Raw genomic sequence first — 10,821 nt, 5'->3', positions numbered from 1 at the left:
GGTGGCGCAGTGGTTGCGCGTCCGCCTGCCGATGCAGGGGAACCGGGTTCGCGCCCCGGTCCGGGAGGATCCCATATGCCGCGGAGTGGCTGGGCCCGTGAGCCATGGCCGCTGAGCCTGCGCGTCTGGAGCCTGTGCTCCGCAAAGGGAGAGGCCACAACAGTGAGAGGCCCGCGTACCACAAAAAAAAAAAAACAAAACAAAAATAGAAGTCTGTGCCAAGCACCTAATTGTCCCAGGCCTGGATGCCCAGAATAGGCACCATGCTCTGAGGGCTCAAGGCAAACATGCTAGGAGGGCCAGTTAGGGTGACTTACTAAGACGTCTGTTGACCTTGGCAGGTAACTTGGTCTCTCAGCTAGAAAAGAGGGGGGCTGGTGGGTTTTAGGGGCAAGGACAATTCTCACGTCACAGCTTGAGCCGTTTGGTGACCTGTCCTTGGTCACAGAAGGCTAGGGCTGGAGCCCCGGCAAGGGGATCATCAGGGCCTGTCTGCTGTAGTGTCTTACTATGGAGACCTAAGGATTCACCAGATGCCAAGGTGAGGAGCCTGGGAGACTTGCTGGGTCCTGGGAATCATGAGGCCACTCAGCCAGGCTGGATAGCAGCACCGTACCACCCAGAGCTCCTGGGCCCTGGCGTCCAGTCCCTCTGGACCTGCTTCATCCCCTTAGGCAGGCGTTTCCTGTTGATAAGAAGCTCAGTCAACAAACACTGATAAAGAGATGAAAAAAGGAAATTGACAGGGGTTGGGTATAATGGGCATTTTGTCTGCCTTTTCTACCCTTCTTCCTTCTCCCTGCACTCCTCCCCCACTGCTTCCCAGAACTGAGGCAAAAACATACCCCCCACCTCCACTATGGGCCCTATTTTGCAGTTTCCAGGAATTTAGCCTTACAGAGCCCTTAGAAGCAGGGCCTGGTTTGACCTGGGGGCAGGAGGTGGGTAGGAGTTCAGAGGCAGGAAACTCTGGGGGCTGTGAGGCCCCCAAGTGCAAGGAAAAGGGCAGTGGCAGCAGGAAGGAAGGACTGTCGGGCACAGGTTGCATCTACGACCTTCCCTCTTTCCCTTCTCCTCGCTCCCCGCCAGAGGCCTGGATCCAAGTCGTGGTTAGGTGGCTGCATAGTCTATAATTAGTGGATTTTCCATCATTTTAGTCTCGGGCTCATTACTGGAAAATCTCATTAATTTTGACTCTACTAATTTGGAGTCTATGATCCTTTGGGACAAGAAGCTGGACTGATGTTTAGGGAAAGAAAACAAACAAGTTTGAAAAGCGTGTCCAACTGCCCTTCTTGGGTTTGGTTTTGTAAGCTCAGCTCAACAAAGGCCCTTTTCTCAAGCACTCGGCCTGCAGTTAAGATAACCTGCCACCAGGTGGGTGATGAGGCTTTGTCCTCACTAGTGCAAGTAGTCATGGATCATGGACAGGGTTTTTTTGTTTTTTTAAAATAATTAATTAATTTATTTATTTATTTATTTTGGCTGCGTTGGGTCTTCGTTACTGTGCACACCCTTTAGTTGTGGCGAGCCGGGGCTACTCTTCATTGCGGTGCACGGGCTTCTCATTGCAGTGGCTTCTCTTGTTGCGGAGCGTGAGCTCTAGGTGCCCGGGCTTCAGTAGTTGTGGTACATGGGCACAGTAGTTATGGCCCACGGGCTTAGTTGCTCCGCGGCATGTGGGATCTTCCCGGACCAGGGATCAAACCCGTGTCCCCTGCGTTGGCAGGCGGATTCTTAACCACTGCACCACCAGGGAAGTTCAGACAGGGTTGTTTTAAAGATTTATACTAGATACTTCTTTTCCCCTCTTCCCTGGAGAGATCATTCTTTAATAAAACAGCTAGGCAAACATAAAGGAGCAGAATAAATGGTTCTACATGGCCAGGGTTTAAAAGAAAACCAACAGCCATCTACAACTTGAGGTCTTTCTCCTGAATTCGGAACTGTTTCCCATCCTGGTTACCACCTGACCAGGGCCTTCTCTTGGCTTCAGGCCCTCAAAGCTGTCAGTGTACTTCTGACCCTTGAGAGGAGGACCAGAGGGTTTTATCCTAGTCAAGACTTGGATTTTTTTTTTTTTTTAGTAATTCAATAAATGTATTCTAAATTTTATATGGAAGAATATAAATTCATGAAGAGCTAAATCAATATTCCCTTATTTTAGCTTAGCTTTTGCATAGGTCATATAGTCGCATGATTCAAAAACAGAAGTGTCAAAAGGCAGACAGTGAAATCTCTCCCTCCCATCCTTGTCTCCCATCTGCCAAGGTTCCCTGACCCCCAAATAAATTACCGGTCTTAGTTTCTTGTGCTTCTGTCTCTTCAAAGTTTCTTTGTTTGGATATAAGTGAATTTGAATATGGATCCTTGTCCCTCCCCATCTTTATACAAAAGTAACATATACACTATTCAACACCTTACTTTTTTCACTTAATAATATGTCTTGGAGATCTTTCCATATCAGCAGATAGAGAGCTTTAAGATTCTTTCTTCATTTTTCTCCTTCTTCCTCTTCCTCTTCTCCTTCTCGTTCTTCTTCTTCTTCTAATTCTTCTTTTAAACAACAGCATGGTATTCTGCTCTTTGAATGTACTATAATTAAACCAGTCCCCCATTTTGGAATTTTTGATTGTTTCCAATTTTTGGCTATAGCAAACAATGCTGCAATGACTAAATATGTATATATGTCATTTTGCTTCGTTCAAGTATATCCATAGGATAAATTCTAAAAAGTGGAATTCCTAGGTCAAAGGATATGTGAATTTGGCTAAGCCAATTTCAAAAAAGTGTGAAGAGGGGAGACTTGCCATAGCAGATAATAATACATAAGACAAGCCATAGTAATAGAAATAGAATAGTACTAGACAAATGGACAAGTAGAACATATTAAGGGCTCAGAAACAGATCCATATAGACCTGAGAACCGATATGTGATAAAGGTGTCATCAAAAATTAGTGAAGATGGGGCTTCCCTGGTGGCGCAGTGGTTGCGCGTCCGCCTGCCGATGCAGGGGAACCGGGTTCGCGCCCCGGTCTGGGAGGATCCCACGTGCCGCGGAGCGGCTGGGCCCGCGAGCCATGGCCGCTGAGCCTGCGCGTCCGGAGCCTGTGCTCCGCAACGGGAGAGGCCACAGCAGAGGGAGGCCCGCATACCACACACACACAAAAAAAATTAGTGAAGATGATGGCTAAAGGGTATAGTGGGTTTTCTCCAGGGGGAGTGATGAAAATGTTCTAAATTAATTGTGATAATGGTTGTACAAGCCTGTGAATATGCTAAAAGCCACTTTAAATGGGTGAATTGTATGGCATATGAATTATATCTCAGTAAAACTAAATATTAGTGAAGAAAGGCTAGGTTGTTCAGATAGTGTTGGTTTCCTCAAACCATTTTTGAGGAAAAATGGTTAGGTCTCTACATTACCTCGTATACGAAGATGGACTCCAAATGGATTAAGGACCAAAATGTGAAAGGCAAAACTGTAAGGGTAATAAAAGAAAATGTAGGGCTTCCCTGGTGGCTCAGTGGTTAAGAATCCGCCTGCCAAAGCAGGGAACATGGGTTCGAGCCCTGGTCCGCGAAGATCCCACATGCAGCAGAGCAGCTAAGCCCATGCGCCACAAGTACTGAAGCCTGCGCACCTAGAGCCCATGCTCTGCAACTGCAACGAGAGGACATCGCAATGAGAAGCCCACGCGCCGCAATGAAGAATAGCCTCCACTCGCTGCAACTAGAGAAAGACCGTGCGCAGCAACAAAAACCCAGCGCAGCCATAAATAAATCTAAGAAAAAAAGAAAATGTAAGAGAACATCCTTGTGACCTAGGTATGAGGAAGGATTTAAACAAGACTCTTAAAACACAAACTACAAAACGAAGAACTATATGGATATGATGATATCAGTATACTCTTCAAAGATACACCATAAATTTAACATTAATGAATTAATAAAATTAATAGATAAATGGTAGACCAAAAGAGATATTTACAATCCCTAAAAGACTGTTAAGCATTAATATCTACAAGATATGAGAATACTATCTACAATATATGAGAAACTTCAAATCAACAAGACTCCGTAAAAAAATGGGCAAAATACATGAAGAGTTCACTCACACAAAAGGAAACCCAAATGACTGACAAGTAGAAAAAGGAATGCTAAAACTCACTAGGGGTCAGAGAAATGCATATTCAAATGACATAAAAGTAATACCTATCAAAATGGCAAAATTAGAAAAGTGAGTAGTGCCAAGTATTAGCAAGGAGGTGGGGAAATAGGAACTCTTGTTCAGTTCTTGCAAAGTATAAACTGGTATAGCCTTTGCAGCATTGCTTAGTGAGAATGGGTGTGCCTATGCCATTCGACCTCATGATACCATTTCTGGGTCACATCTCAGAGAAATTCTCATACAAGTGCCCAGGGGGACATGCATGAGGACGTTCAACACAGGGTGCTTGTGGTAGCAGGGAGCTGGAGCCAACCTTGGTGCCCATCACTGGGGGAACAGATAAGTAAAATGTTGTGGTTGAATATTTCAGAGCATTATGTCATGCATCAGAAGCAAGGAACCAGATATACATACAGCAACGTGGATAGATCTTTAAAATATAAAACTGATTGGCAGAAAGAGAAGGCTGGCTATAGCACAGTGCCTTTTACATAAATTTGGAATGCATAATAGAACTATCCTATGATGCAGCAATCCTAATTCTGGGTATATATCCAAAGGAATTGAAATCAGGATCCTAAAAAGACCTCTGCACTTCTGTGTTCATTGCAGCATTACTCACAATAGCCAAGACATGAAACAAAATAACGTCCATCGACAGACAAATGGACAAAGAAAATGATGTAGTATTTACAAACAAAGGAATATTATCCAGCCATTAATTAATTTTAATATAACTATTTAAAAAGTCGGAATCTTGGGACTTCCCTGGTGGTTCAGTGGTTAAGACTCCGCGCTTCCGGTGTAGGGGGCGCTGGTTCGATCCCTGGTCAGGGAACTAAGATCCCGCGTGCCGCGTGGCAAAAATAAATAAATAAATAAATAAATATTTAAAAATAAAAAGAAGGAAATCCTGCTGTGTGTGACAACGTAGATGAACATGGAGAACATCATGCTAAGTGAAATAAGCCAGATACAGAAGGACAAATACTGCAGGATACCACTTAGATGAGGAATCTAAAATAGTCAGACTCATAGAAGAAAAAAGTAGAATGGTGGTTCCCAGGGCTGGGGTGAGGTGGAAATGGGGTGGAAGTAGGCAAAGGGTACAAAGTTTAATTTATGCAGGAGGAACAAGGCCTAGAGATCTACTGTATAGCAAAGAGCCTCTAGTTAATAATACTGTATTGTATACTTAAAAATATGCTAAGGGGGAGACCTTATGTCAAGTGTTCTTAACACACACACACACACACACACACACACACACACACACACACACACACAATAAGAATAGAATTCATACATATTCAAAACAACACTACATTCTTAACAAGGATACCCCTGTACTTAAGGACACAAGCTGGCTAGAATGCTTGTGCAGTGAGGGGAGCAAGGTGGACGAAGATTGAAAAGGGGATTGGAGAAAGAGGTGGAAAATACAATCTGAGAGAGGCCTTGCCGCCTTGCCCAGGCCAGTGATGATAACAAGCTACCACGTGATTAACCTGAGGCCCATAAGTACAGGGGGAAAAGACAACAAAACCACAGAGTCTGAGTCCTGACTCAGCCACTCAGAAGCTTGTGATCCTGGGCATGAAACAGCACAGAATACTCGGCTTCTTCATCTTGAAATGGGAATAATATGAGGAATCATGATCATGTTGGACAAGGGGCCTGGCCAGAACTGTTGTTCAATAAATAATCATAATACCAATGAGAGTGCACTCTTCTCACCAGTAGTGCTCATGGCTTCGGTTCTGCAGAGCTACAAGGTCTGTGTCAATTCCTCTTGCTGGGAATTCCCTGGTGGTCCAGGGTTAGGACTCGGCGCTTCAACTGCAGGGGGCACGGGTTCGATCTCTGGTGATCCCTGGTCAGGGAACTAAGGTCGTGCATGCCAAGTGGTGCCACCGAAAAAAAAAAAACAAAAACAACAAACAAATAAAAAACTCTTGCTTTGTCCCTCTCTCAAATCAGGGGAAAGAAAAGCAATCCCTCTCCCTAGCCCCTGGCTCTCTAATTTCCCCGGCCTCCTCATCTGGGCAGCAGCTAAAAAAGAGAGATTTGCAGGGCAAGGTGAAAGTTTATGATTGCAGATATATGTGTGTATGCACCTATACGTCTAGGTACATGTGTATGAATATATATATATGTGTGTGTATGTATTTATTTCCATTAGAAGAAGACTCCTCATCCTGTACTTACTGGCTGCTCCTTTTGGATCAATACTTTGGTTAGGTCTTTTGTGAAATGAAATTTATATTCACGCCCACCGTTTCCTTAGTAACAATCTCCAGCAATCAGATCTGCTCTCTGGTGGAAATGGCCTTTGGAAAGTGCCATGCGGTGCACAGTTGCACAATCTTACCTTTGCCAGAAACTGTTTTCTGATGTAGCCAGTATCTTTTCCAGAAAAAAAAAAAAAAAAAAGAAAATTAACTACATTTAAGCAGACTTAACAAGGTCTTAAAATAGATATAAAGTGGCTTCACCCCACAAGGGAAATTCTTAAAATACTAAAGTACTGTTTTTAAGCATAGTCAAGTACTTCAGAAAAACTAATTTACATTCCAAACAATTTCTATGCTAATTACAAATGATTCTTTCCCAACCACTAGGTAATATTTTGTGTTACTGTATTACCTGAAATGAATAAAATTATTATTTTTTTTAACCAATACTCACTCATTCAAACTAGCCTTTCCACAATTTTACTGGATCTGCACTTTCACTGTATTTCAATAAAAGTTTGAATTTTTTTTTCAAATTTGATCCCACAGTATTGAGGTAAAAACACAAAAATGGATGTATCACAGTTGTGTAAATGAGAGGCTTGCTACTCTCAGATCTCCGCTGATTTTGCCTTTTCCTGCATAGGAAATGATAAGCCCCAGGATGCTCTCAACTGCAGACACCAAACCCATGAACTCACCGCACCCGTACCTCGCCCTCCTCAGGTCCCCCTCTCAGGTCCTCACTCTTAATGGCCCTTCACTTTTCGAAATGAATCCTCGACTTGCCCTTCTCTATGAAGTCCTTCCCACCAGGCTGTAAACTTGCCGCAAACCAAATACTCTCAGCCCCACCCCCCTGCCAACCACCCCAGTCCCTCTCCCCTTGCCTTCGTGGTCATATTTATTGGTGAAGTCTCTGCTTCCGCACCTCCCACTCACTCCTCAGTCCACCACCTTCTGGCTCTGCCACGGAAACTGATCTCCTGGAGGTTACCCCTGGCCTCCTTGTTGCGAAATCCGGTGCACCCTTATCAGTCCTTCCTTTTTTAACTCGACCTCTCGGCAACATTTGACCGCTGACCACTCCCGCCTCTTGGCTTTCCTGCCACACGCTGCCGGTCTCTCTCCAGCTTCTCTGGCGGCTCCTTTTCAGATGTCTTTGAAGGCCTCTCTTTACCTCTCCTGTAAATGCTGGTGTTCCTGGCTTTCAGTCTGAGGTCCTCTTTTCCATCTGCACACGCCTACTGTGGAGGCTTATCACACCTTGGCTTTAACGCTCATTGATGACGACTTTCAAATCTGTGTCTCCGGCCCCCACCTCCACCCTGAGCTCTAGACCTTAAGACCCAGCTGTTTCTGAACAGCTCCTTGGATATCTCCCAGACGTCTCAAATGCATCATGTCCAAAACAGAACTCGTTATCTGTCACCCCAAACCTGCTCTGCCCCTGATGTTCAGAGAACAGTATTACTAGCCAAGAAAACACAGGAGATCCGTTCATGACCACCTTCTCCCAAACACCAACCTCCGCCCCCATCAATCAAACACAAATTCTTGTCCGTTCTACCTCCCAGTTATCTTTCCAACTCCATCCACCTCTTTCTGTCCCCATCCTGGTCCCAGCTACCAGCATACCTCCTCTAGGTTAGTGGAATGTCCCCCTGCTCTCCTGCATCCATCTAGCCCTTCCAACTCATCCTTTACACTGAAGGCTGGAGAAGTTCCTCTAAAATACGAATGGACACTCCATAATGCTCTCCGCTGAATGTCACTGCCCTCAGGTTAAAGTCTAAACTCCTTATTAACAGGCCTCTATTGCTCGATCTGACCTAGCCCGCAGCTCTGACCACATCTTTTTCCACAGTCCTCCTCCATCTTCACGTTCCAGCCACACTAGACTTCTTCCTTTTAGCTCCTTAGACCCACCATTCCCTTTGTCTCTGGGCCTTTGCGTATGCTCTCCCCGCTGTCTAGGACATTCTTGGTCTGACTACTTGCATTCATCAGTAAATATGTGTGGTGGTGCGATGAAGTGGACTTCGGAGAGAGGCAGACCTGGGTTCGAATTCCAGCTCTGTTGTTTTCAAGCTCTGCGTATGATGCTGAGCCTGTAGACTAACCCCTCTGAGCCTCTGTGTCCTCATCTGTAGAAAGAGGAATAGTAATACCTGCTTTGTCTAGCATATATAGATTTTTCTTTCCAACTACCTGACCCACCTCCACCTCTCCATGCTCACACACTTTTTCTGGGAATCGCCCCTTCTTCCCTATTTCTATAGGAACAGTGGTGGTCCCTGATAGCCGTGTTTGTACAACATGACCAAGCCCACTCCCCACAGATATTTGGGCCAGAGGTTGACACTTGACCCAAGCTGGACCATCAGTCCCTACCTCCTGAATGAGGAGTTGTGATCCAGAGAGCGTCACACCAGAATCTTTGCTGTGCAGCTGTACTGAGCAAAGACCTGATGACTGTCAGGGGCCATATGTTCCTTGTGGATGGGATGCAGAGAATGCTGGTCTGCATCAGAGAAGAGGGAAGCAGAGGAACAGATGAAGCAGAGGCCCAGGGAGGAAGAGAGTGGAAACGGAGAAAGAGTCTTGTCCATTTGATATCCTGCTTGCAGGCACTGCCTGAGACCAGCTGCACTGAGTCTGGGAGAAGCTAAAGAAGAAAAAAATTTGTTTCTTCTTAAATAGCTAGACTGGATTTCTATTACTTAGAATCAACACAGTCTTAAGTAATCTACTGTCTTACAGAGTTATTGTGAAAGTTAGAAATGAGGTATGTATATAGACAGTAGGTAATCAAGAAATAATGACAATAATGTTATTATTTTTACGTTCAAAGGATGAATGACTGAAGAAGGGATGTCAGAACTCTCTGTACCCATTTCTCTAGAATAGTTTCAGAAATAAGGTTCAGGGCACTGTATCATCCCATGAGTAATTTTTTTTTAATTGAAAAGGCTAGGTAGGGCTTCCTCGATGGCGCAGTGGTTGAGAATCTGCCTGCCAATGCAGGGGACACGGGTTCGAGCCCTGATCTGGGAGGATCCCACATGCCGCGGAGCAACTAGGCCCGTGAGCCACAACTACTGCGCCTGCGCGTCTGGAGCCTGTGCTCCGCAACAAGAGAGGCCGCGACAGTGAGAGGCCCGCGCACCGCGATGAAGAGTGGCCCCCGCGCGCCACAACTAGAGAAAGCCCTCGCACAGAAGCGAAGACCCAACACAGCCAAAAATAAATTAATAAATTAATAAATTAATTTAAAAAAACAAAAAGGCTAGGTAGCATATTTTGGTAAATTTGAAAGAAAGGAAAAAAATTATGCATAATCTCGCCCTACCAAATTGAAGCAAATATTTGCATACATACTTTACATACTTATGATCATGGGGCACAGTCTATTTTGTGTCCAGTATTTTTCACTTATATCATAAACATTTTAAGATTTCTATACAGAATTCATCATCATGTTAATGATTTCATAATATTTAATAACAGTGTATTATGTAATTTATTAAGTCATTCCATATATATATATACATATATATACATATACATATCTTTTCTGTTTTTTTCTATTGTAAATCATGCTGCAATGTGTATCTTTGTGGATAAGTCTATTTTAAATCAGTTTACTTTTTTTAGTTGAAGTATAGTTGATTTACAATGTTATATTAATTTCCAGTGTACAACATAGTGATTTGATATTTTTATAGATTATACTCCATTTAAAGTTATTATAAAATATTGCTTATAGTCTCTGTGCTTTACAGTACATCCTTGTGTCTTACTTACATTATACCTACATTGATTGTTTTAGTTACAAAAGTAAAATTAATATATAGTCATCTTTGAAAATGTTGATAATATAGTCAAGAGGAAAATATTTGTAATTTCACTGCCTAGAGATAACTCTTGTAAACATTTTGCTAAATATCCTTCCAGCTCTTTTTTATGATAATTAAAACATAAATATTAGAATATACTGTATTTTAGTACATATTTTATAACCTGCTTTTCCCCTTTTAACTGTATGTCATAAACATCTTGTTGCATCATTAAAGTTTCTACAACCATGTGTATAGATGTACCTTACAAGAACGATTCTCTCTTTTTGAATATTCATTTGTTACCAGTATTTTACTATTTCAGCTGAAGCTGTGATGACATTCCCGATTTTCAAATCTTTATGCAAGTGTCCGATTACAATATTTCTTTAGGATGAATTCCTACAGCTGGAATTGTAGGGTCAAGAGGTATATGGAGGGGCTTCCCTGGTGGCGCAGTGGTTGAGAGTCCGCCTGCCGACGCAGGGGACACGGGTTCGTGCCCCGGCCCGGGAAGATCCCACATGCCGCGGAGCGGCTGGGCCCGTGAGCCATGGCCGCTGAGTCTGCGCGTCC

At 43.7% G+C, this 10,821-nt stretch overlaps 1 protein-coding gene across 1 annotated transcript in view; it reads left to right on the top strand.

The window, feature by feature from the left end:
• Positions 1–8,776, top strand: part of ACVRL1 (activin A receptor like type 1) — a 27,075-nt gene extending 18,299 nt beyond the window's left edge. Inside the window, exon 10 of the transcript XR_003680356.2 lies at positions 8,689–8,776. The gene's annotated coding sequence lies outside the window, so the exon portion shown is untranslated. The remainder of the gene's footprint in view (positions 1–8,688) is intronic.
• The last annotated feature ends 2,045 nt before the right edge of the window (positions 8,777–10,821 follow it).

The sequence above is a fragment of the Physeter macrocephalus genome, chromosome 6, assembly GCF_002837175.3.
Source record: "Physeter macrocephalus isolate SW-GA chromosome 6, ASM283717v5, whole genome shotgun sequence".
Taxonomy (NCBI): Eukaryota; Metazoa; Chordata; class Mammalia; order Artiodactyla; family Physeteridae; genus Physeter; species Physeter macrocephalus.
Note: the sequence above shows the minus strand (reverse complement) of the source record. Positions and strands in the feature narration are given on the sequence as shown.